The sequence below is a fragment of the Schistocerca serialis genome, chromosome 5, assembly GCF_023864345.2.
Source record: "Schistocerca serialis cubense isolate TAMUIC-IGC-003099 chromosome 5, iqSchSeri2.2, whole genome shotgun sequence".
Lineage (NCBI taxonomy): Eukaryota > Metazoa > Arthropoda > Insecta > Orthoptera > Acrididae > Schistocerca > Schistocerca serialis.
This window is the reverse complement of record NC_064642.1, coordinates 54,255,107-54,279,804: the sequence shown is the minus strand read 5'-3', so window position 1 is coordinate 54,279,804 and position 24,698 is coordinate 54,255,107. Positions and strand designations below refer to the sequence as shown.

The window sequence follows — 24,698 nt, the reverse complement described above, 5'->3', positions numbered from 1 at the left end:
TAGTTAATATGTACCGCAACTATATTGTGATGACACGCTTTCTGTTTAAGCGGCTATTAATGTTGTATTACAATGTGTCTTCACATGTGATACACAGAAGGTACCTTCTGTCATTCACATTAACAGCATGCTGTGTTCAAAAGGGGTGAGACAGTACAGAAATTACAGCAAGTAGTTAAGTGCAACAGGAAAAGTAATTGGTGGGGTGTGCAGCATGGTGCTGCATTCAGATAACAAGCAACTAGCCGTTAATAAATGGTAGCGCAATGGCAGTGGTCGTTAAGTTGTACACTTGTGACGGAAATATTTTCCTCAAAGACAGCGATCGTCGTACATGATATTTGCAGCAGTGTATCGTCGCACGTGTGTAGCATGTTCAGTACTGCGTTATGATCTCACCTGTTGTTTTATTTGCCGCTGTCGGTGTGGGCTTGACTCGTTATGATATCATAAGAGTCGGTAGTGCACCTTCACTTTAAAGCAAATACATTTAAAACAGAATTTATGGTGAAACTTTTTTTGAGTAGATAGACGAGTTATCAAATAATGTGTAAGTGAAATGACTGGATGAATTACTCAGGACTGATTATGTTGAAACCGGAGGATCACAGTTTAAACCAAATATCTACTTATTGAGTAATTTTCTCATGTGTGCGCATTCGGGAGGACGACGGTTCAATCCCGCGTCCGGCCATCCTAATTTAGGTTTTCCGTGATTTCCCTAAATCGCTCCAGGCAAATGCCGGGATGGTTCCTTTCAAAGGGCACGGCCGACTTCCTTCCCCGTCCTTCCCTAATCCGATGAGACCGATGACCTCGCTGTCTGGCCTTCTTCCCCGAAACCACCAACCAACCAACCAACCATCTCATGTGTATGACTGACGGTCATACATCAATTTGATTCAAATAAAAAAAGTAAACAATAACTCGTGTATATAACGCGAGCAGAACATTGAATACAGAAACTCGTTCAATCGAAGCTCATATGACTGCACATTAATACGCGAAAATCACAGTAAACACTCAAAATGCGAAAATACTGTCAGTCGCGACATAAACTAAAGTTAGTATCTTGATTAAGCTCTGCGAAAACATGCAACAATATCCCGGATTTTGGGATGAAGCCACCGTCATACCCATACCTGGTAAGGTGGCATGAGTTTCGCAATGTACTAACGAACTCACAGTGTGGATTCCGAGCGCGGCGTTCTGCAGTTGACCATCTCGTTACTTTGTCCACCCATGTCATGAATGGTTTTATGCGGAAATCCCAGACTGTAACCGTTTTTCGATTTGGAGAAGGCCTACGACACCTGCTGGGGAGCTGGTCTCCTCCGTACTCTTCACACGTGGGGCTTCCGTGGCTGCCTGCCCTGTTTCCTTCAGGAATTTTTAAAGGACCGAGTTTTCAAGGTGCTTGTCGGTTCTGTCTTGTCGGACACCTTTATCAAATGGTTCAAATGGCTCTGAGCACTATGGGAGTTAACAACTGAGGTCATCAGTCCCCTAGAACCTATAACTAGTTAAACCTAAGTAACTTAACGACAACACACACATCCATGCCCGAGGCAGGATTCTAACTTGCGACCGTAGCGGTCGCGCGATTCCAGACTTAAGCGGTGTGGCTCAGGTTTCCGTCGTGAGCGTCGTCCACTTTGCTATCGCCATTAACCCTATAATGGTCTGTCTCCCACTGGGCATCCCCGGCTCCCTTTTTGTTGATGATTTTACCGTTTATTGCAGTTCTCCACGGACCTGTGTCACTGAGCGGCGTCTCCAGCGATGTCTTGATCGTCTGTACTCCTGGAGCATCGGCAATGGCTTTCGTTTTTCTACTGACAAAACCATCCGTATGAATTTCTGGCGGCGCAAATGTTTTCTCCCACCATCTTAACATCTTGGGCCTGTTGCCCTTCTGTTCGTTGAAATTACGAAGTTCCTGGGGCTCATGCTCCATAGGAAACACTCTTGGTCCTTTCGTGTGTTTTATCTGGCAACCCGCTGGACGCGATTCCTCAATGTCCTTCGTGTCCTCAATGGTACTTTCTGGGGTGCTGATCGAACCACCCTCCTGCGTTTGTACCGGTCCCGTGTCCGTTAGAAACTCGACTATGGGTGCTTTGTTTCTGCGTCTGCACGTCCGTCCCTCTTACGCCGTCTCAACACTATCCATCATCGTGGCATCCGTTTGGCCACTGACGCCTTTTTCACTAACCCGCTTGAGAGTCTGTATGCTGAGGCTGCTGAACTACCACTGTCCTACCGCCGTGACTTTGTCCTCAGCAGGTATGCATGCCGTTGGTCTGCCATGCGTGGCCACCCATCCTATGCCTCCTTCTTCGATGATTCCTTTGATCGCCAGTATGGGACGCGTCATCTTCTGTTACCTCCTGGAGTCCGCTTTCGGCACTTGCTGCGGCTGCTTAACTTCACACTACCTGCAACTTTCACGGTGTATGTGAACCCTTCACCACCTTGGCTTCGTGAAGCGGCCCATGTTAACCTTGGCCTTCATTCGCTTCCTAAAGACTCTACTCCAGCTTCGGTCTATCGCCTTAAGTTTCACCACCTTCGCATGGAACTTCCCGATAGTAGCTTTGTGTACACTGATGGCTCTCGGACTGGCCGTGGTGTCGGGTGTGCTTTCGTCATTGGCGGCCGTGTCTTTCGATATCGGCTTCCGACGCACTGCTCAGTATTTACAGCCGAGCTCTTCGCCGTGTATCAGGCCACGGAGTACATCCGGCGACACAGTCTTTTCAATTGTGTCCTCTGCTCAGACTCATTCAGTGCCCTTCAAAGTCTATGTGCGCAGTACACCGCCCATCCTTTAGTGCAGCTGGTCCAGGAAAACTGTCAACTGCTCACTCTTGGTGGAGACAGTGTGATGTTGTTATGGGTTCCTGGTCATGTCGCTCTGCCAGGAAACGAGGCTGCTGACGCTGCTGCCAAGGCTGAGGTCCTCGTACATCAGCCCGCTAGTTCCTGTATCCCCTCCGCTTATCTAATTGTTAGCGCCTGTCAGGAGGTGGTGTCCCTTGGCATCGCCAATGGTCCTCCCTTCTCGGGAATAAGCTCCGGCTTATTAAGCCTGTCCCAGCGTCTTGGACTATCTCCTCTTGGCCCTTCCGCCAGGAGGAGGTCATTTTAACAAGGTTACGTATTGGGCACTGCCTTTTTAGCCATCGTCATTTGATAAGTGACGCCCCTCCTCCACTTTGTACACATTACGCCCAAGTTTTAACTGCCCACCACTTCCTGACGGAATGCCCATTTTTTAACCGGTTATGTTCCCGCTTGTGTTCGCAGTCTGAGTTATCTGCCGTTTTAGCAAATGACAGTCGGGCTGTCGACCACGTTTTGCTTTTTACCCGTCAAAGAAATACGGCGAAGGCCATTTAATGTTTAGTTTTGAACCTCCGTTTCTGTATGGTATCTTTTGTAGCCCTCTCTCCGCGTCCCTGTTTTTAGCTGTCTTCTCTTATGTCAATTGGGACTGACGTGTGTGTGAATTCCTAAGGGACCAAACTGCTTAGGTCATCGGTCCCTAGACTTACACACTAAAGTGCGCGTCATATATCTTGGCGGCCGAGTTTAGGTTCGTTCTGCGCATCTGACGTCACAAAACACAGTCAGCCAATGAACAGAGAACGACGTTGCCAGATCTCGACAGCAGTGCAGAGCACGGACGAGTGTGTTCAGTTTTAGAAACGTTCAGTCATAAATAAAGTAATAGAACAAAAGCAATGTCTTGATAGCAGACTTTCTTTTACAGAAAGTTTGGAAAAAGCATTCTTTATACCAATTGCTTCATATTCTATTAATTAATTAAACCAAACAAGCAATAAGACTCCTAATTCAGGCGATAGCAAGGAAAGATGTTTGTTTCAATCTCACGAACTGCTTTTTCGCAATAAAGAACAGCGGTAATTGTTTATTTCCTATTGTACTTCTACGAAGCGTGAGTAATTCATAGTCATACCAACAGTGTTTATAAGTAGTTGCGTCAGGTGTTAGAGTTCTTATAGAGCTACATTGTTCAATGAGCTGCGGTAGCGGAATGGTTAAGGTGTTGGGCTGCCAAGTGAAAGGATATGAGTTCAAACCTTGAGCAGTGCTTAATATTTTCTTTATTTAAAAACAATATTGGAGTGCCTTACTTCACGAATTTTATTCGTTTGAATGAAATTTCTAGTGCTTTGCCTCTTCATTAACTTTTTCGCTGCTGCAGACACGTGCTCCCCGCATTCCGCGCTGTGCGCGATTTTGTCATCACTGCACTTCTCGCCTGTGCAGACACATGGTGTTCCCACTGCTTTGACACACTTATCATTCGATTTCACAAAAACTATTTGGCCAAAAAATTTTATTTTTACACGTCTTCTTGCCTGATACCTTCCCCCCATAAATGACTTAATTTTGTTTTGATGTGCAGCATTAAATGTAGTAAACCACGAAATTTTGAAGAGTTTGCAGAGGTAAAAGTCCATAGCGTATACTTTCCGTATGGTCGATTTTAGTTGCCACAATGTTGAGAATGAAATGTGGACAAGATACCTAAATTTCATATAATATTTACTGTATAACAATATCTCATTTAATTTAAGAACCACATAGGTGTCGTATGTAATATTGAGAAATATTCCATCTTTCGCGACTGTAATAAAAGTTTTATATACACACGGCGCGTTTGGCTTTATTTTAAAGCACTTCCATCGGTGGAAGGTATGGCACATACACAATGGTATTCAAGTTCTATTTCTTGTTTTTGTTTCACAGTCGCAGTTTTACCAATGGTATTGAAATATATCCCTCTTCTGCAATTGTAATAAGCGACTTATTTAGACCAGACGCGTTTCTCTCTTTTGAAGCATCATAAGAGGACTGTATTTTGTGTTCTCCATTGCCAAGTAACCTTTCGTAATTTTGTGCTGCGGTAGCACAATATTCAACGTTTGTGTTGGCTCATCAGTGTTTTAGCAAATAAATGCTGTTTGTGTGTGCTACACACAAAATTATATTGAGCACTTCACTGACAGTTCAAGTCCTAATGTTTTTGTAAGTCCACAGTTTTGTTTAATGTATTTTGTCTACTTCCTTTTGATTGATTGAAGTGCTTTAAAATAAAGCCAAACGTGCCCAGTGTAAGTAAAACTTTTGTTACAGTCGCGAAAGGTGGAATATTTCTCAATATTACATACGACACTTATGTGGTACTTAAATTAAATGAAATATATAGGTATCTTGTCCACATTTCATTCTCAACATTGTGGCAACTAAAATCGACCATACGGAAAGTATACTCTATGGACTTTTATCTCTGCAAACTCTTCAAAATTTCGTGCAAAGGTTTACTATATTTAATGCTGCATAATAACTGCGTTGAACATCGAAACAAAATTAAGTCATTTATGGGGGGAAGGTATCAGTCAAGAAGATAGGTAAAAAATCTAATTTTTGAGCCAAATAGTTTTTGTGGAATCGAATGATAAAGAGTGTCAAAGCAGTCGGAACACAATGTGTCTGCACAGGCGAGCAGTGCAGTGACAAAATCGCCCACAGCGCGGAATGCAGGGAGCACGTCTTTGTAGTAGCGAAAGGGTTAATGCGGCCGTGGTGGCTTTACTTCATGAACTGCGCGCTCCCCCCTACACGTAAGCTTGCGAACTATGCTATACTATGGCGCTGCTCCCATTGGCGCGTGCGTCGTGTGCAACTGGCAATGCAGCAATCTCCCGAGTCTGGGCGGGCATGCGCGAGCCACCAAGATAAAAGAATTGAACTATAGTGAAACTAACTTATGTTTATAACAACACATTCACCCATGCCCGAGGGAGGACTCGAACCTCCGGCGGGAGGGGCCGCGCAGTCCGTGACATAACGCCTGAAACCGCGCGGCCTACATTGACGTATAGTCGTTTTTTGTCTCCTCTGTGTCTTCATGTTCTATATAGTTTTGACTTGGGCGCAAATGACCCCAGTTGTTTTTGCGCCCTAGAGCAAAAAAATGCAACAAATCCATCAACACCCGAAAATAAATATCAACTGTAGTAAATAATTACAGTAACTATCTGCAAAGATGGGAATTTTTCAGGGGACAGAAATAAGTACTAAAGTAGCTTCAAATCAGTAGATAGGTTCATTATTATAAATGACGTATTTATTCAGAGCAGTCAGAAAGAGATAAATGATTGAAGCGTGTATAGAACATCTATGTGTTGCTCCAATCAGAACTTCGTGTGATGGCTCTAAACTACATAGCATACGGGTACAACTATAACTGTCTGTTACACTTCCACGGAAGATGCAACGAAACTTCGATAAGTGAACACTGATATTTTATTTATTTATTTGTGAAAGATAGAGAAAATGTAGATTTACACTTATTGACTGTTCCGTCGATTTTTCACAACACTTGGGTAATATTCTACAACATTTATTATTTGTTACACGAACCGAATTTCGGCTATTAAAGCCATCATCAGGTGCAAAGAAACGTTTGTGATGCACTGAAATTTTGTTGGATCAAAGATCTTAAACTAGTGCATGTACTGAGTATCTCAATTTCCAGAGGTGAAAAATGTTAAAGTTATCATTAGGAATAAAACAAGTGGGATTATTTCATTGTAAATGCAATGTAAGATTATTTAACTAAAATAAAATATGTGACACATTTACTAATGAACTACAGTCAAATTACAACAGTTGTACGTAGAACAACATACCTGAACAATGAACTTTGGTGACACATTCCAAACACTTGGCTAAGCGAAATAATCTTGTCTTTAATAGATCCCAAATTACCAACAGATAAGGTACAATTGTGATATTAAGCAGGTGAGTGAAACATCAGTGATTACACAAGGTAAAAATTTTAACACAATAAGAGAAATTACAATAAGTGAAATAAAGGAACTGGGGCATGTGACTAAGAGGGGTGATTTTCAGCGTGACCTGGAAGGGATTATGAGTAGTATCTACAACTGGAAGGGGCGAGTAAGATAAAATGGCTCTGAGCACTATGGGACTCAACTGCTGAAGTCATTAGTCCCCTAGAACTTAGAACCAGTTAAACCTAACTAACCTAAGGACATCACAAACATCCATGCCCGAGGCAGGATTCGAACCTGTGACCGTAGCGGCCTCGCGGTTCCAGACTGCAGCGCCTTTAACCGCACGGCCACTTCGGCCGGCGAGTAAGGTAACTGTGTCTCGTCATTCGGTACTAAGTTTGGGTTGATGGACGTTGTCTATTAATTTACATTATTTCAAGATAGTTCAGCTTCCTTTCTTTGTGGCTGTTGTGTAATAATTCATGTTTCACCACGTAACTGTCGCCTTCTTTAAGCAAGTGGCCTGCAAAAGTAGAATCTCCTTTACTCTTCCAACTTCTGTGGTGTTCTTTCAAGCGGGTACATACTGCCCTGCGAGACTCACCTACACTCCTGGAAATGGAAAAAAGAACACATTGACACCGGTGTGTCAGACCCACCATACTTGCTCCGGACACTGCGAGAGGGCTGTACAAGCAATGATCACACGCACGGCACAGCGGACACACCAGGAACCGCGGTGTTGGCCGTCGAATGGCGCTAGCTGCGCAGCATTTGTGCACCGCCGCCGTCAGTGTCAGCTAGTTTGCCGTGGCATACGGAGCTCCATCGCAGTCTTTAACACTGGTAGCATGCCGCGACAGCGTGGACGTGAACCGTATGTGCAGTTGACGGACTTTGAGCGAGGGCGTATAGTGGGCATGCGGGAGGCCGGGTGGACGTACCGCCGAATTGCTCAACACGTGGGGCGTGAGGTCTCCACAGTACATCGATGTTGTCGCCAGTGGTCGGCGGAAGGTGCACGTGCCCGTCGACCTGGGACCGGACCGCAGCGACGCACGGATGCACGCCAAGACCGTAGGATTCTACGCAGTGCCGTAGGGGACCGCACCGCCACTTCCCAGCAAATTAGGGACACTGTTGCTCCTGGGGTATCGGCGAGGACCATTCGCAACCGTCTCCATGAAGCTGGGCTACGGTCCCGCACACCGTTAGGCCGTCTTCCGCTCACGCCCCAACATCGTGCAGCCCGCCTCCAGTGGTGTCGCGACAGGCGTGAATGGAGGGACGAATGGAGACGTCTCGTCTTCAGCGATGAGAGTCGCTTCTGCCTTGGTGCCAATGATGGTCGTATGCGTGTTTGGCGCCGTGCAGGTGAGCGGCACAATCAGGACTGCATACGACCGAGGCACACAGGGCCAACACCCGGCATCATGGTGTGGGGAGCGATCTCCTACACTGGCAGTACACCACTGGTGATCGTCGAGGGGACACTGAATAGTGCACGGTACATCCAAACCGTCATCGAACCCATCGTTCTACCATTCCTAGACCGGCAAGGGAACTTGCTGTTCCAACAGGACAATGCACGTCTGCATGTATCCCGTGCCACCCAACGTGCTCTAGAAGGTGTAAGTCAACTACTCTGGCCAGCAAGATCTCCGGATCTGTCCCCCATTGAGCATGTTTGGGACTGGATGAAGCGTCGTCTCACGCGGTCTGCACGTCGAGCACGAACGCTGGTCCAACTGAGGCGCCAGGTGGAAATGGCATGGCAAGCCGTTCCACAGGACTAAATCCAGCATCTCTACGATCGTCTCCATGGGAGAATAGCAGTCTGCATTGCTGCGAAAGGTAGATATACACTGTACTAGTGCCGACATTGTGCATGCTCTGTTGCCTGTGTCTATGTGCCTGTGGTTCTGTCAGTGTGATCATGTGATGTATCTGACCCCAGGAATGTGTCAATAAAGTTTCCCCTTCCTGGGACAATGAATTCACGGTGTTCTTATTTCAATTTCCAGGAGTGTATATTAAATTTGCCACAGTTACAAGTAATTTTATATATTCCACTCTTTTCCAGAGCTGTCAGTACCACTGGGCACATAAAATGATATTTTTACGTTCCTGCATTTAAGCTTTCTGACTACATCCAGTGAGACTTTTCCTAAGTACGGAATTTTGCGCCATTTATTGCATTCTTTTGGTGGTGGGTCGACGACATGGTAGAGAAAAGAGTACACACCTGTTGTTTCCGCTTTTTGTGCCTTATGGAATCCACTAAGGTAGGAGGATAGGCATTGTTTGATGCTGTTTGTTTGATTGCTTTTAATTCCATTTCGAAGTCATCTTCACTCAAACCATTTCGTGCACCAAATAATAAATACTGTAGAATATTACACCAGTGTTGTGTGTTTCAGTCATGAGATATAGATTTCACTCTGTTTGTAAAAATGGCGGTATAGAGAAACACTATTATATTTATTCGTGTTTACCAAAGAGTGTGTCCCCATTTACGTTGACCACCCCAAATAACTTCTTGTCAAGAAATATATCAACGAGATGGTGTTTAGCTACCAGGAGGACATTAACCAGCATGGCTGCCTTTCTTCAACTTCGTAAGTTACGAAGATATAAACACAAGTTATTTGAGTGTTAGTCAATAACTATTCAAAAATAAGCAAATTTAAAACATTTACTGCTGCCAAACTACAAAATAGGAAGCATAATTCCAACGTTCCTGGAAAGAGAAAAGTTCAAATTTTTTGGGCATTCAATTAGAGCACCATGCGTTCCACGACAAATATCAGAACGGTGGCTTATTTCCTGCCACACACGGACCATATGGTCTCTCGTTATCGGATTCACAGCTTCAACAATGCGATGCCACAGACTTTCAAGAGTGTGAGGCATGGGGGACGGGGGGTTGAAAACGCGGTGCTTTGTATTACTCCACTGACAGAAGTCATAAGGTGGGAGACCTGGGAGACCAACGGCGATGAAGTTCATCTTCTGCTCTTTCTCATCCAAACCAACGTTCTGGAATGGTGTAATTCAGCCAACGTCGGACGTGCTTAGAGAAATCGCCTGACACTCTTGAAAGTCTGGGACATAGCATTGTTAAAGCTTTGAATTCGATAACGAGAGACCAGCTGCTTCGTGTGTGGCAGGAAATAAGCCACCATTTTGATATTTGTCGTATGACATATGGTGTTCACATTGAATAGATAAAAATTTGAACTTTTCTCTTTCCACGACCGTTGGAATTGTGTTTCTATCTTTTGTAGTTTGGAAGCAGTAAATGTTTGAAATATGTTCTTTCTTTTTGATCAGCCCTGTTTATTGAACCTGGGAGTGAGGGCCCTTCGATCGGCTTGAGTTTTTATCGTGATATTTCACGCTGAACCACTTGATAGTATATGCACTACTGTCTTGAAATCATTCGCCATGCGATGGTTTTTTCTTAGCCACCACTGTAGTTGTTTACTGTAGCTGCGAATGCCCCTGAGTACATATAAGTTTAATACTGTCCTACTAATTGTACTTTATTTAATAGAAGAGGTGCTTAATTTTTGGCATTACAGAGTGCTAACTGCTTCTTCTGCACCTTACGGTGCCCTAATGAAATTTCTTTAGCGGGTTGCTAGTCCTTTCTTCCTTTGAGACGGATAGAGATTTTATGATATCTAAGATTTTTTTCTTGCAGTCGTGAAGTCGTTCATTAGTTTTGCAGTTATTAACATTTATTCAGTACATTTTTCAGTATGGTGAGACTACGTAAAAGATTTACTCTCTTAGAGATCAGTAAATCGCCAGTTCTTTAAGGAATTTTGTAGATCTTTCTCCATGGGGAAGTCGTTGTTTATAGCTCTGTCCTTCCGTCGATACATATAGTCGCCTTTAACTTCGTTTACTAATTGGTGTTCTAAGGTTATGGCATGGGCGCTTATGACCTCAGTTGTTCTTGCGCCCAAAAATTAAAAAAAAAAAAATTCTGCAACCTGTTAATCTCGGCCTTCGAGTCCAGGAATTTATAATACTCCTAGCGAGTGTGACAGCTATCATGTGGGGCTGTACGGGCTAATACCGATCGCTGTTTTTGATCATGAACGTAGCCTTAAACACAGCAATTCTGAAAAATCAGCGGTGGGCGAGAACAACCTGCTAAATATACAAAATATTGCGTTCGAACGTACGAGAATTCTGGCTCTCGCATCGAAATATTGGGACTGATGAATGTGGTGGCACTGAAAACGACTCTTAACAGCGAGCGCAATCGTAATCGTAATCCATGGACGTATAGGGCGTCACTCAACGTGCACCATCTTCACTACGCAACCTAGACAGTTAGATGCCGTCCTCTGAGCATAAGAGTGAGACCATCACTTGTTTCACAACAGTCAGACGCAGCCTCTGACGTCGACGAGGCAAGCAGTCGTCGAAGGTCTGGGATTTTATCCGAATTTGAGGTGCCAAGTTAACCGAGAACTTTTTATCTTACTGGTGCAGTGTTCGGAGTCCTTACCATGTAGGCACGCCAACAGAAATCGAACGAATTCAGTGACTAGTTGCTGGGATCGTAACGAAAGTGTAAGGGAAGTTCTTGGGGAACTTATATGGGAATTCTAGGGAGAAAGTCGACGTAGTTACCGCGACACCTTGTTTGGTAAAATTAGAGAACCTTTACTCGGAGAAGACTGTGCGACCGTTGTGCAGCCACCATCGTACTCGACTCGCCTAGGGATCGTGAGAATAAGATACAGACAGGTCAGAGCGCGGACGGAAGCACAAAGGCGGTCGTTCTACCTTCACTTTATTCGCGAATGAGATAGGACGAGAAGTCGAATATCGGTTTGTGAAGTATCCTCCACTATGTACTGTACAGTGACTTTCGGAGTGCACAGGGTGATTCCTCTAAAACTCACACTGCAAATATTGCGGAAATGGGAAGTGCCATTGATGTGCGGTTTTCACAGAACTGATTGGTCGGGTGTGGCTCGCATTGTTAGCCAGTCAATAGATTGTCGTAATACTTCGATAGTGTATTTTTTGTGCAAGCAGACACTTTTTAAACGGAACAACGCCTACTGACATTAACAAACTAAAAGTACGGTAAATTAGAATGTAAGTAGTGTTTGTTGCGTGATTCTAGCGAGAAACTTTTACAAGATATCGTATTTTGAAAGGTTTTCACGCCGACACTCGTTTGTACCATTCAACCTGCGTAGTTACTAGGTACAATGTTATGTTTGCTTACAGTGTGCTTGTGTGTTCCTTGAATGCGTTACGACTCTGGTCAGTAGGTCGTGGGTGGACTACGGGGTTTACCAGTGCAGAAAAATCAGACATGCTCATGGTGTATCCAGTGTATGAAGAACGCAGTTCGCTCTTGTTCGGTGTAAGCGACTAGATATCCTAATCGACTCAACAATTACGGCAGTTGTTTATCAACCTCTTCAACCAGTAACGTGAAAGTGGTAGTGTAACGTATACACAACGTAACAGAAGCAAATACGTGACGGCAGAAGAGGAGGAAATTAATGTTCTTACTACTTTGGCATTTGATCCGCACGTTAGCTCCGCGCAAGCACACGAGGAAGTGGCAAGAGTCGGGCAAGTACCCTATGCATTCTCCACCTCTGTCACATCTCTCTCCATTAAGAGCTCCATCGAGAAGATAATGAGAATCGTGTTAACTTCTGTACATTAAAACAGGATATTCCAGATGTATCATGTATCTTGTTGAGTGATGAAGCCACATTTACCAATCATGGCCATCTAAACCGCCTAAGCATGCACTATAGGTCTGTTAACAGTCCCGTTGGATTTGCCAGGTGGAACATCAGCCTCCATGTAGTGTAAACGTGTGGTGTGGGATAGTGCGCCGTCAGCTTATAGGCCCGTTTTTAATAGACGGAAGAATAAAAGCGCACAAACATCGCAGTCTCCTAACAGGCCGTCTCCCACGGATGCTAGAAGACGTTCCTCTGCAGACTAGGAGGAACCTGTGGTACCCAGCGTAATGGCTGTCCAGCCCATAGTGCACGAAGTACTACAGCATGTCGTCACGAATTGTTTCTAAATATTTCGACTGGACGCGGACGACGTGTACCTTGGCCTGCCCGTTGCCCGGATTGGATGCCAGTAGACTATTTCCTGTAGGGAAAGCTGGAAAACGATGTCTACAAGGACATACACTAGATGGCTGTAGAGATACCGTAGCCTGCTCGGACATCTCCGCTGAAATGCTAGCACGTTTGCAGCAGTCGTTCCGTACCAGACTGGAATCGTGTATTGCCGCTGCCGGTTCTAATTTTGAACACAATTGGTGATGGTCAGTTCTCTCGTTACTGTTCAGAATCCACCTAACTAGTGTATGCACTTACGTAGTTCTTGAGTGTGTGCTACTACAGGTATTGTACAAATATCGGCACAACAGACGCATCTGAAATTCTAATTTACCCTACTTTTAATTAGTTAATATCAATAGGCATTGTTCCATTTAAAAAGTGTTTGTTGCACAAAATACACTAAGTATTATTACAATCTGCTGATTGGCTAAGAATACAAGCCCTTGACTGCCAACCCATTTTGTGAAAACCGCACGTCAATAGCACTTTCCATCTCCACGATATTTGCGGTAGAAGTTTTAGGTGATTAACCTTGTATATTTTGATGCCGTTGTACTGATGATGAGGCTGTAACTTCGTAAGCCGATTTGTTATTAATACAAGATGGGACGGACGCAGAAGTTTGTTACGTACCCGAACGAATTAAAACCTTGTTCAGGCAACAATTTCGATAAACTGTTAAATTTTCACTGTAGGATTTTTGGCTCTGCATTGAGACAAAACGATTTGATAAACAAAGTTCGACCAATACAAGGTTTTTGTTCTCTTTTTATTAAACTCTCATGTTATTGGTTTGTTATTGCATTAGTTTAATAGTACGGCAGACATGTAAAAAAAAATTTGTGACTAATTTTCGTGGGAAGTTTCGGTCCTGATGGTTTCTGAACATATAGATACAAGATCTGTGAAAGAAGTGTGGACCATTGTAGTACCTGACCACCTGCTATGTGCGTAAAGTAAACGTATGACCGCGGCTCCTCGAATTTTTCCTGATGTTGAATTGAAAGCGTTGTCTTATTGTGGAATTGCAGGTACCTGCTCTGAAGATGTAGTCAACGAACGTGTTTAAGTCCGCTACGAAACGAGCAGCAATCGGCGGGAGAAACCAGGAGACAGTAACAGCGAGGAAGATTGCGAGGAGGCTAGTACATGTTATCCCGTAAAAATTGCAATTGGCGCATAAACTACAGCCCACGTACCTCGTAAAAAGATTGACTTCTCGTCAAAATTTTATGACCAACTGTCGCTCTCCTTCATTCTCTGGATAAAAGATGTCTGCTAAAGCCGTCGACGTGCTACACACGGTATGCGGCGCGCGCATGTTCGCTGTTCCTGTTGACTACGACATCTTATCATTATCGTCGTCGTCGTCGTCTTCAGTCAGATACTAGTCGATCTTACGCAAGTTTGTGCATAGCGAATCGCTATGCGACGTAATCACTTTACCATCGATGAAAGAATACTCGATGTACGCGAATCAACTTTAGACACAACTGACTGGTTGCGTATCGCCCGAAACTACCACCAACACATTGCCACCAGATAAGGACGTGTAATCTTTCTTGGAGAAACCCGCTTAAAACGGCTTGGCGACTATGTAAGCACTTCCTGGACGTTTGTCGTATTACACAAGGAAATCTTTGGATTGCTTCTAAGGTTGGTTTAAAAACTTAAAATTTCTTCTTCGAAGTAGTGATATGACAACGTATTGTTGTTCAGTGTAGGCGGAAATACAGCTTCAGGAAATCGTCCGGCAATGTACAATGACTATGAAAATATTTACCATGTAATGAAGTTGCTAAAATATTCCGTCTGCCTGTTATCCTGTGCGTTTACTCTGACTCGGAGTTGACATAAAATATTACATAATTTAAACTGGGACGGGAATGATAACTCAACTGAGTAGAGGCTGTACTCTTAGGATGAAGGAGCGCTCAGCAGCCTTAAGAAAGGAATGGTGGTGGGTGGGTGGGAACAGTGTTCCGGTGTTCTCCCTTTCGACGCTGCTGGGGAGCATGTTATTCTCTTCCTCTTCGGCCTGTGTTCGCTCTTGCGGTATCGAGTGACGAGGAGCCAACACGTGGTTCACCCGTAGCTATGGCTTCCTGTTTGCCCGCACCTCCCGTTTTACGTTTCTCTCCGAACCTGATACGTACCTCACTGCTACAATGGCATAAATGGTACACTTTATGGTGTATCATTACACTCCTCGACGGAACATGGAATGTGTAATAATTGTATAACAAACAGACTATTGCCTTTCCGTCGTCTTGAAGGAAATCACGGAAAGAAATAGCCACAATACTTGAAAGTGATTAAAAATTATAGTCAAATCCTGCTCAAAACAATGCAGATTAAAATGTAAGTTTGGCATTGCCTGAATTCGCAACTGTGGTTTCGTCAAATCGAGGATCTGTGGATTTACAACTGCCCTATCTTCAGTAAAACTTAATTGCTACTCTCTTCATTCTTAACGTAGGCAACGGCCTTGCCGCAGTGGATACACCGGTTCCCGTGAGATCACCGAATTTAAGCGCTGTCGGGCGTGGTCGGCACTTGGATGGGTGACCATCCAGACCGCCATGCGCTGTTACCGTTTTTCGGGCTGCACGCAGCCTCGTGATGCCAATTGAGGAGCTACTCGACCGAATAGTAGCGGCTTCGGTCAAGAATACCATCATAACTACAGGGAGAGCGGTGTGCTGACCACACGCTCGTCCTATCCGCATCCTCCACTGAGGACAACATGGCGGTCGGATGGTCCCGGAAGGCCACTCGTGGCCTGAAGACCGAGTGCTTTTTTTTTCATTTTTAACGTGACTTTGCTGGACGTAGACGCAAACCTAACAATTATCCAATTTTCAGTGCGGTATAATTAAGCTACTGAGATAGACCTACGTTCAGCTGAAACCAAAACTGTATAGGCATTACGTGCTGCTGCATTGCAAGTGTATGATTATTATGAAGATGGCCAGGGAAGAACTAGTCTGCAAAACAGCTCTTCTGTGCTCTTCAACCGGAGTGAGTCGCCTAAAATTGCACATCGGGATATAAGTATGCACAGTGACACTCAGAGGTAGCGTATGCAAATAATTCTAATATTTAGGGAAACAATTAATAGTATCAATTGCGCTTACCTTGAAAAGGATATTCGTGTCGTTTTTACAGAACAGACGTGAGATGTGCGTCACAAAGGAGTCGTAGGTTTCTGGGACTAGTTAGCTTATCAAGGATTCGAGCGAGGAGAGGCGGGAAGGTTCCACGAAAACAATGCTGTACTTAAACACCGCTCTACTAGTCAGTATCCATTACATGTTCTGGCTGTCTTGAAACTGTTACGTCTGTGTGGAATATGCAAGTTCGATTTGCAGAGAATGCTGTTGCTGTTGCTATTGTTGTTTAGGTTTACTTAAGGGGAGACGGAAGGCAGTTTTATCCCTATTCTGCCAATGCTATTTTACCCTTTGAATACGTACACTTTTCAAAAGAACTATAAGTGATAAAACAATGAAATATTTGCTGCATATGTATAACATACGTGCCTCAACTTAAAAGTAAAATGAACATAATACGTCGTATGGTTTTGAAGAAAAAAAATTATTCTTTCACTAGTAAAATTTAACTTTTTTTGTACATTAATTATTATAAAACAGTTTCTAATTGTTTGGTGGTTCTCAATTTACTTGTAACAACTTATTACCATCTGCAGTACAAATCGACCGAATTTCATGTTTCTAACCTCATTAGTTTATCAAATAATGATTCCTGAAAATAAAAAAAATGTTTTGAGAAAAATCCATTTAAAGTTTAATATTGCGATTCTAGTATAGTTCTTGATGAGAATTACTTGCCACTAATATTTTCCTGCACCATACTGAGCATCATCTGAATCATACTGATCTTCTTTTCTTCTCTTGCTCCCTCTTCTTTTCTGTTGGCTTCTTTCGTGCATTTTAAATTAGTAATATCTGCTTTGCAGATTCTCTCTTTATCTATTTTCACCAAGGATTTTGCAGTATTTCCACTAAATTTTATGCCCAATAATTCCAAAACTTCCAGTTTTCTAATTACACCATCATTGAAGCATAAAATAGCATAAAAAAATGGCTCTGAGCACTGTGGGACTCAACTGCTGTGGTCATAAGTCCCCTAGAACTTAGAACTACTTAAACCTAACTAACCTAAGGACATCACACACATCCATGCCCGAGGCAGGATTCGAACCTGCGATCTTAGCGGTCGCGCGGTTCCAGACTGAAGCGCCTTTAACCGCGCGGCCACTCCGGCCGGCCAAATAGCATCATAAACACCAAATTTGAGGGTTGTAAGCTGAACAAATACAGTTTCGGTAACCGTTCCAAATGACAGAATTCACACATTCATTTAAATTTTGGGGTTCCCATGAAGACATTTCTTCAACAAGGTATCTTAACAAATGTCTAAATATGGGTTTAATTTCATTCATTACTAATGCAGGTAAAGAATGTTTGTGGTCATATCTGACACTTCTCATGTACTTGCACCAAGTGTCAGGATCATTCTGGTAAAGACCGCGTGTCAGGAAAACCATCATATCTCACGAAAAAATTGTCGTATTTATATAAAACAGAAACTGTTTCACGCAGGAAAGACCAGGCATTTCAAATATGCTAAAATCTAAAAATCGAATTTTTGAAGCCCCCTTTTAAGGCTGGAGGGAGCAGGGGTAGCTGTTCTGCCCTGCCGCATAGCTGGGTATCTCGATATCAAGACAGTTAACTCAGGTATCATCATTGCTCTGGGGAGTAGAATCATGATTATTATGTATGTAGCGCAGCATTTAATGCTATCTGTCGTATCGCAGAGCAGTTTTCCATAGACGAGGCACTGCCTACCAGGATATACACCAGCTTTCTAACGTAGTATCTTCTAACAGTGTTAAAAGATAGCGTTGGACACAATATGGAACGTGGGACATCAGAATTATGGATATCCTCGGAATCTTTCGCGGTGTCAGACTTCGATAAAATCTTGACGGTAGGCTTGACGTTTTGTAGTGACGCGGGAGCGGCACTTCCAACGTGGCGCCGACCCCTCACGTCTCGGGTCGTTACCCAGTCCTGCGGCGGTACGGACCGGCTAGCAGCTGCCCAACCTGCCTCCCGCGCATGCAGCACTCCGGCCCTCTCTGGAAGGTTCCAGGCGCCACCATTACACTGAGGTGACAAGTCGTGGGATACCTCCTAATATGTCGGACCTACTTTTTCCCGGAGTAGTGTAGTAGCTCGACATGGCACGGACTCAACAAGTCGGTGGAAGTGCCCTACAGAGATACTGAACCATGCTGCCTTTGTGCGAAAGTGTTGCCGGTGCTGGGTTTCGTGCATGAACTGCCCTCGGTGGGATTCACGTCGCTCGAATTGTCCAGAATGTTCTGCAGACCGATCGCGACAACTGTGACCCGGTGACATGACGCATTCTCATCGATAAAAATTACATCGTCGAATGGCTGCAAATGGTCTCAAAGTAGCCGAACATAACCATTTCCAGTAAATGACCGGTTCCGTTGGGCCAGAGGGTCCAGTCCATTCCGTGTGAACACAGCCCACACCATTATGGAGCCACCACCAGTGTGCGCAGTGCCTTGTTGACAGCTCGGATCCACGGCTTCATAGAGTCTGCGCCATACTCGAACACTACCATCAACTCTTACCATCTGAAATCGGGATTCGTCTGGCCAGGCTAGTCGTCTAGGGTCCAACCAATGGTCACGAGTCGAGAAGAGGCGCTGCAGGTGATGATGTGATGTGATGTTAGCTAAGGCGGTCTGCTGCTGTAGTCCATTAACGCCAAAACTCGCCGCACTGCCCTAACGGACACGTTCGTCGGATGCCCCACATTGATTTCTGCGGTTATTTCACGCAGTGTTGCTTTTATTTTCTGTTAGCACTGAGAAAACTTTGCAAAACCCTCTAGCCTCGGTCATTAAGTGAAGGCTATCGGCCAGTGCGTTGTCCGTGGTGAGAGATAATGCCTGAAATTTGGTATTCTCTCGGCGCACTCTTGACACTGGGGATTCGGAATATTCAATCCATAACGATTTCCGAAATCGAATATCCCATGCGTCTAGCTCCAACTACCATTCCGCGTTCAAAGTCTGTTATCTCCCGACGGCCCGCATGTCGTGGTCGTGCGGTAGCGTTCTCGCTTCCCACGCCCGGGTTCCCGGGTTCGATTCCCGGCGGGGTCAGGAATTTTCTCTGCCTCGTGATGGCTGGGTGTTGTGTGGTGTCCTTAGGTTAGTTAGGTTTAAGTAGTTCTAAGTTCTAGGGGACTGATGACCATAGATGTTAAGTCCCATAGTGCTCAGAGCCATTTGAACCATCTCCCGACGGCGGCCATTGTCAAGACTTTTTCACATGATTCACCTGAGTGCTCCACCAGTCCACTGCCCTTTTTATACGTTGTGCACGCGATACTACTGCCATCTGTATTTATGCATATCGCTGTCCTACGAGTTGGCACCTCAGTGCAAGCAGAACATCTTTTCGGCCCCGGCAGTCTGTGGTCGTAACTCCTGTTAATGGCGGAGACAGCTACCGAAAGCTCGAGTGTTTTATTCGAATTGACTCGGTTTGTAAACCGAGAAGATGTTATTGAACTATTACGGCTGCCCAGTTCATAGCGCAGGACACTCTAGACTGTTTTTTTATTGTTTCCCTAGCAATGGAAGGGCGAAGGGTATCTTACACGGCACACACACCCCTCCTTCAATCTGATGTGAGATTTTTAAATTGTTTTAATGCGTAAGGTTAGTGTAAAATAGAATATAGAAACTACACCAAATCATTTGAAACGGCGGCGGAATACAGCATACAGTTATTTTGCTGCTCAAATAGCAAAACTCATCTGCTACTTTCAGTGTGTCATTTAATTACTTCAGTTCCCTCTCTATCGTCCGATTTAATGCGGCTACATTACATTACCCATGTTTAATATATTTTTATATTAATCTTGTTTCGTACTTTCAAGGCACTACCCATCCTCTTCAACTGATCTTCAAAGTCCTTTGCTGTCTGGGACAGATTACGTCATATACAAACTTCAACTTCTTCCTGAACTTTTAATTCCTTTTCCCAATTTCACTTTCGTTTCCTTTACGGACTGCCCAATGTACAAATTGAAGGACCTCGGAAATTGGCTACAACCCTGTCTCACACCCTTCTCAACTACTATTTCCCTTTCATGTCCTTCGACTCTTAAAACTGCAGTCTGTTTTTTTTCTGAGTTGTGTACAACCTTCTGCTCCGTACATTTTATCTCTGATACTCTCGGAATTTCAAAGAGTGTATTACAATCAACAGTTTCAAAGGCTAGAAGACTACATTTGCCGCCGGCCAGGGTGGCCTAGCGGTTCTAGGCGCTACAGTCTGGAACCGCGCGACCGCTACGGTCGCAGGTTGGAATCCTGCCTCGGGCATGGATGTGTGTGATGTCCTTAGGTTAGTTAGGTTTAAGTAGTTCTAAGTTCTACTGGACTGATGACCTTAGAAGTTAAGTCCTATAGTGCTCAGAGCCATTTGAACTACATTTGCCTACCTTTAACTGGTCTTCTAAGACAAGTCGTAAAGTCGGTACTGTCTCTCCGGAACCCAAACTGTTCTCCCCCCAATTCGGTTTCTTCTAGTTTTTCCATTCTTCTGTAATGACTTATTAACAAGGTGGATAGGTAATATTCAGACCTGTCAGCACCAGCTTTCCTTGTAACTGGAATTTAATTCTTCGTGATACCTGAGGGACTTCGCCTGTCTCATATATTTTGCATAACAGAGAAATATCTTTGTAATAAGTAGTACTGAGGAGAACCGCAATAACTCTTGGGGGAACAATATATACTCGAGAGGTCTTGTTTTGACTCAGACGTTTCAATGGTCTGACAAATTCTACTCGCAGTGTCTTACCTCCCACTTCGCTTCATCTACTTGCTCTTGCTGTTGTTCAACATTGTCTTCAATTCATGTTCCTTGTAGAGTCCCTCTACACAGGATACTTCAAAAACGCTTTCACTAACTTTGGGAAAAGGTTCTTTACACAAAACAAGGAAGTTCATATAAACATATGTCCGAAAGCATACAGCTGCATAGACTAATTGTTGAAGGTGCCTCAGAGATGATAATCCAAAGGACTGAGGTCGGTGGAACGTGTAGGCCATGGAACTAATCCTCTTCTACCTGTCCGTCTCATGACAGATAAAAGCCGCTGTACCTCGAACACTGAGACTGAAATGTCCTGGAACTGCGTCTTGCATAAACCACGTGCTGCCTTTTATTTCCAGGGGCACAATTTCCATTAAGTCTTGGAGGGTGTTCTGAATAACGTGTCTGTCAGCTGTAAGACGTGCTGGGCGGATGTATGGCCCTTCCATTCAGTCAACTACAATTCCAGCCCACACAGTAATGTTAAACTGACACTGTAGCCTGTATTGTAGCACGAAGACTGCAATCAGCTCATACACGTTAGTTGTGGAAATCTGTTATTCCATCTCTTTCAAACCTTGCCTCGTCTGCAAACAAATTTGAAGCGACAAACAACGAATTGGCAGTTTCCGTAACAAACCGTCGGCAAAACTTCTCCCATGGTGGGTGATACGGATACATGAGTTGCTCGTAAAGTATTCTCCACGCTGAACTTGGTGTACCACATGACAGAGCTATTTGTCTTGCGCTCATACCTGGCTCTTCTTTTACAGCCTATAGAACGTGCTCTTCCTGGTGAGTCGTATGAGCAACACATGGTCTTCTTCGGTCAGTAATCTGTGGTGCTATGATTCCTGTCTCGGCAACTAGACGATGCACAGCATCGAAGGTTGGATGAGTCGGCTGTCTTTGGTCTGGAAAGGCCGTCTGATACAGACGTGCAACCTCTCGTCCATTACTACTCGCGCGGACGTACATGAAAACCGTGTCTGCCTGCTCACGAAATGAATATCCTGCCATGTTTGAACAGAGCACTTTCAGTTAACTCATAACCTTTATTTAATATATGTACACAATGGACACGTTGAGGACAGACGAATGACGAATATAAAGAAGCCTCCTTGGCAACAAAAAACCATCTAGCATACAGTGAATCAAACGGAAGCATAGATAATTGAAGTTGTTGGGTTGTTCCTGGAAAACTGTCGAACGTCAGCTTTCATTAATTACCCGAAAACGAAAGATTTTTGGACATGTTTTTGTATAAACCTTTCTTCTTGTTTTGCTGTAGGGAACCCGTCCCCAGCGTTAGTAAAAGTATTTTTTTTAACACCCTGTATATTCCTTCCACCTGTATAGTGGAAATAAAAGCAAACCTACGTTCCTAGTGCATTTCAGTAGAGCTCGGTGTCTAATCGTTAACGGGACAATACGACTTGTGAACAGAGTTCAGTCTGTCAACATTTCAGCCTTAAGACAGTGCGCATGTTTCCAGTTCACAGCAACTAAGGTTGTCAGTGCAGGATGATGCCCTCCTGGTTGGTGTATATCGTATATCACAACGACGGTACTCGAAGAAGCAACTTTGTAGATATGTTTCGCAATGGTTGCCCACAGTCAAGAAAACTAGCTGATGACCGGTGCCTACAAATTTTGGTTCCTAGATATCCCGAGGAAAATACTACAGAATAGCGCGCTGCCTTTTTGAGGCACCTGGGGGGTTGTTTCGACCCAGGTAGTACTTTCCTAACTCCTCACGATCAATCTGATTTTGGGAAATCCATTACGAACAACAGTACAAACCTTTCAGCTCGATGGAGCGAGAAGAAGTTGGACTAGAAGACCCCTGGAGCGGAATCTGGATCAGTGACGTCGGGTTTCTTCGTTCGTCGTAGAAAAGTGTGGAGATCCAGAACACGTCTCGAGAGTCCTGCCTCCAAGGATCAGGTGGGAGATAGGATAGTCATGTTCTGGGCCGTTATCACGTCGGATATCTCATCGCTATCGAGGGCAGTTTGAGTACAGTCAGCACTTCGCCAAATCGCAAGTCTTCCAAGGCGATAATGTGTGAGCACACCTGTTGAACACCTCGCTGCTGGAGGCAGGATGCAAACCGAGTGGTATGACCTACGTATCTGCTGACGGGAACTCGACTGAGTGTGTTTTCTGGAGCGCTCTTGACACACTGGCCGATGTCGGGAGGGTCGTTGTTGAAGAGTTGTATAGACTGCAGCAGTAACGTCTCGTTCACGTCGTGTACAACGCGCCTCGGAGTGTCGGCCCGTGTTGGAATCCTCGGGCTGGAACAAAATAATATCGAATGTTACCCAGGAGCAGATTTTGATTTCACAAGTGTGCAAGTATGAGCACTTTCCAACACACTACCTGCGTTTTGGTTATTGTTTTATTTATTTCTAACTAAAGTTTCTCTTTTAGTTTCATAAGGCTTGTTCTAGCATTCGCTGTCGCGCTTGTACCTCAGCTCGCAGATATGTAGGTGTTGCAAGACATTTTTCCAGCGGTTTGTTTCGCATATGGTAAAATATGCACAGGGCGTTTGAAAACACATAATATGGCTCATCATTTTGCCACGCTCCATATACAAATCTTGTAGGAAAGGAAAGGATGGGTGTAATAGAGGTGCAAAATGCCGTCCAAAACGTACTGTACAGTCAGGTTACCTTCCATTCAGAAGGCTGTTGCACTCAGCGACTGTTATATTGACTTGTAAACAATATATTTCAGTTATCAGTCGTCCTTTTTAAATTTTATTGGCAGATCTAGATTTCAGCTAGAAACTAGCCATTCTCAATGCTAAGAATACAAGAGGTACGTAGTTAGATGTCATAAAAAGTTGCAATTAATGGCTTAACTCGTATGGTTTTTATATTACATACCACTATTATTTTTGATCAATGCATGTAATGCCTGTTGGTCGGGATTCATCCACAGTTAATTGAATACTACTGTTTGCGGAAGGCTGGCTGTATGGAGACCACATCGGTTGGTTACATGGCGCCATTTGTGTGAACTACGTATAAACCTCAAGGAAAGTAAGCCACTTCAAATTTAAATACATAAAATGAAACATAAGTAAAATTCTTAAATTGTCGTCCGACTTCTTCATATTTATCATCAAGTAATAAAATTGCCATGTTCACTCGTTGTGAGCCCTTTATTATTATTAAAACATTTAAAGTACGTCAGGTGGGTAAAACTTTTTAAATTTTTTTAAACATTTGTTAAAATTTATAAAACACTAGAAGACACGTGCTGTATACAACTATTAGTTTATATGGCTTAAATATATGTTTATTTTTATATTATATCTCCCTTTATTAAAACATAAGTATATTGTTCATCATATTTACTAAATTGTTTATAGATGGCGCCAAACATCAGTCAGATGCATGGTTCTTACAATTTGGGATAGCCAAATTGCAGTAACCATGCATCTGACTGATGTTTGGCGCCACCTATGAACTATTTAGTAAATATGATGAACAATATACTTATTATGTTTTAATAAAGGGGGATATAATATAAAAATAAATATATATTTGAGCCATATAAACTAATAGGCGTATACAGCATGTGTCTTTTAGTGTGCCGGCCGCAGTGGCCGAGCGGTTCTAGGCCGCTCAGTCTGGAACCGCGCGACCGCTGCGGTCGCAGGTTCGAATCCAGGCTCGGGCATGGATGTGTGTGATGTCCTTAGGTTAGTTAGGTTTAAGTAGTTCTAGGGGATTGTGACCTCAGATGTTAAGTCCCATAGCGCT

General features: G+C 43.9%; 1 protein-coding gene across 4 annotated transcripts in view; it reads left to right on the top strand.

The window, feature by feature from the left end:
- Positions 1 to 24,698, top strand: part of LOC126480948 (ras-specific guanine nucleotide-releasing factor RalGPS2) — a 365,602-nt gene that overhangs the window by 158,791 nt on the left and 182,113 nt on the right. The gene's annotated exons all lie outside the window — the stretch shown is intronic.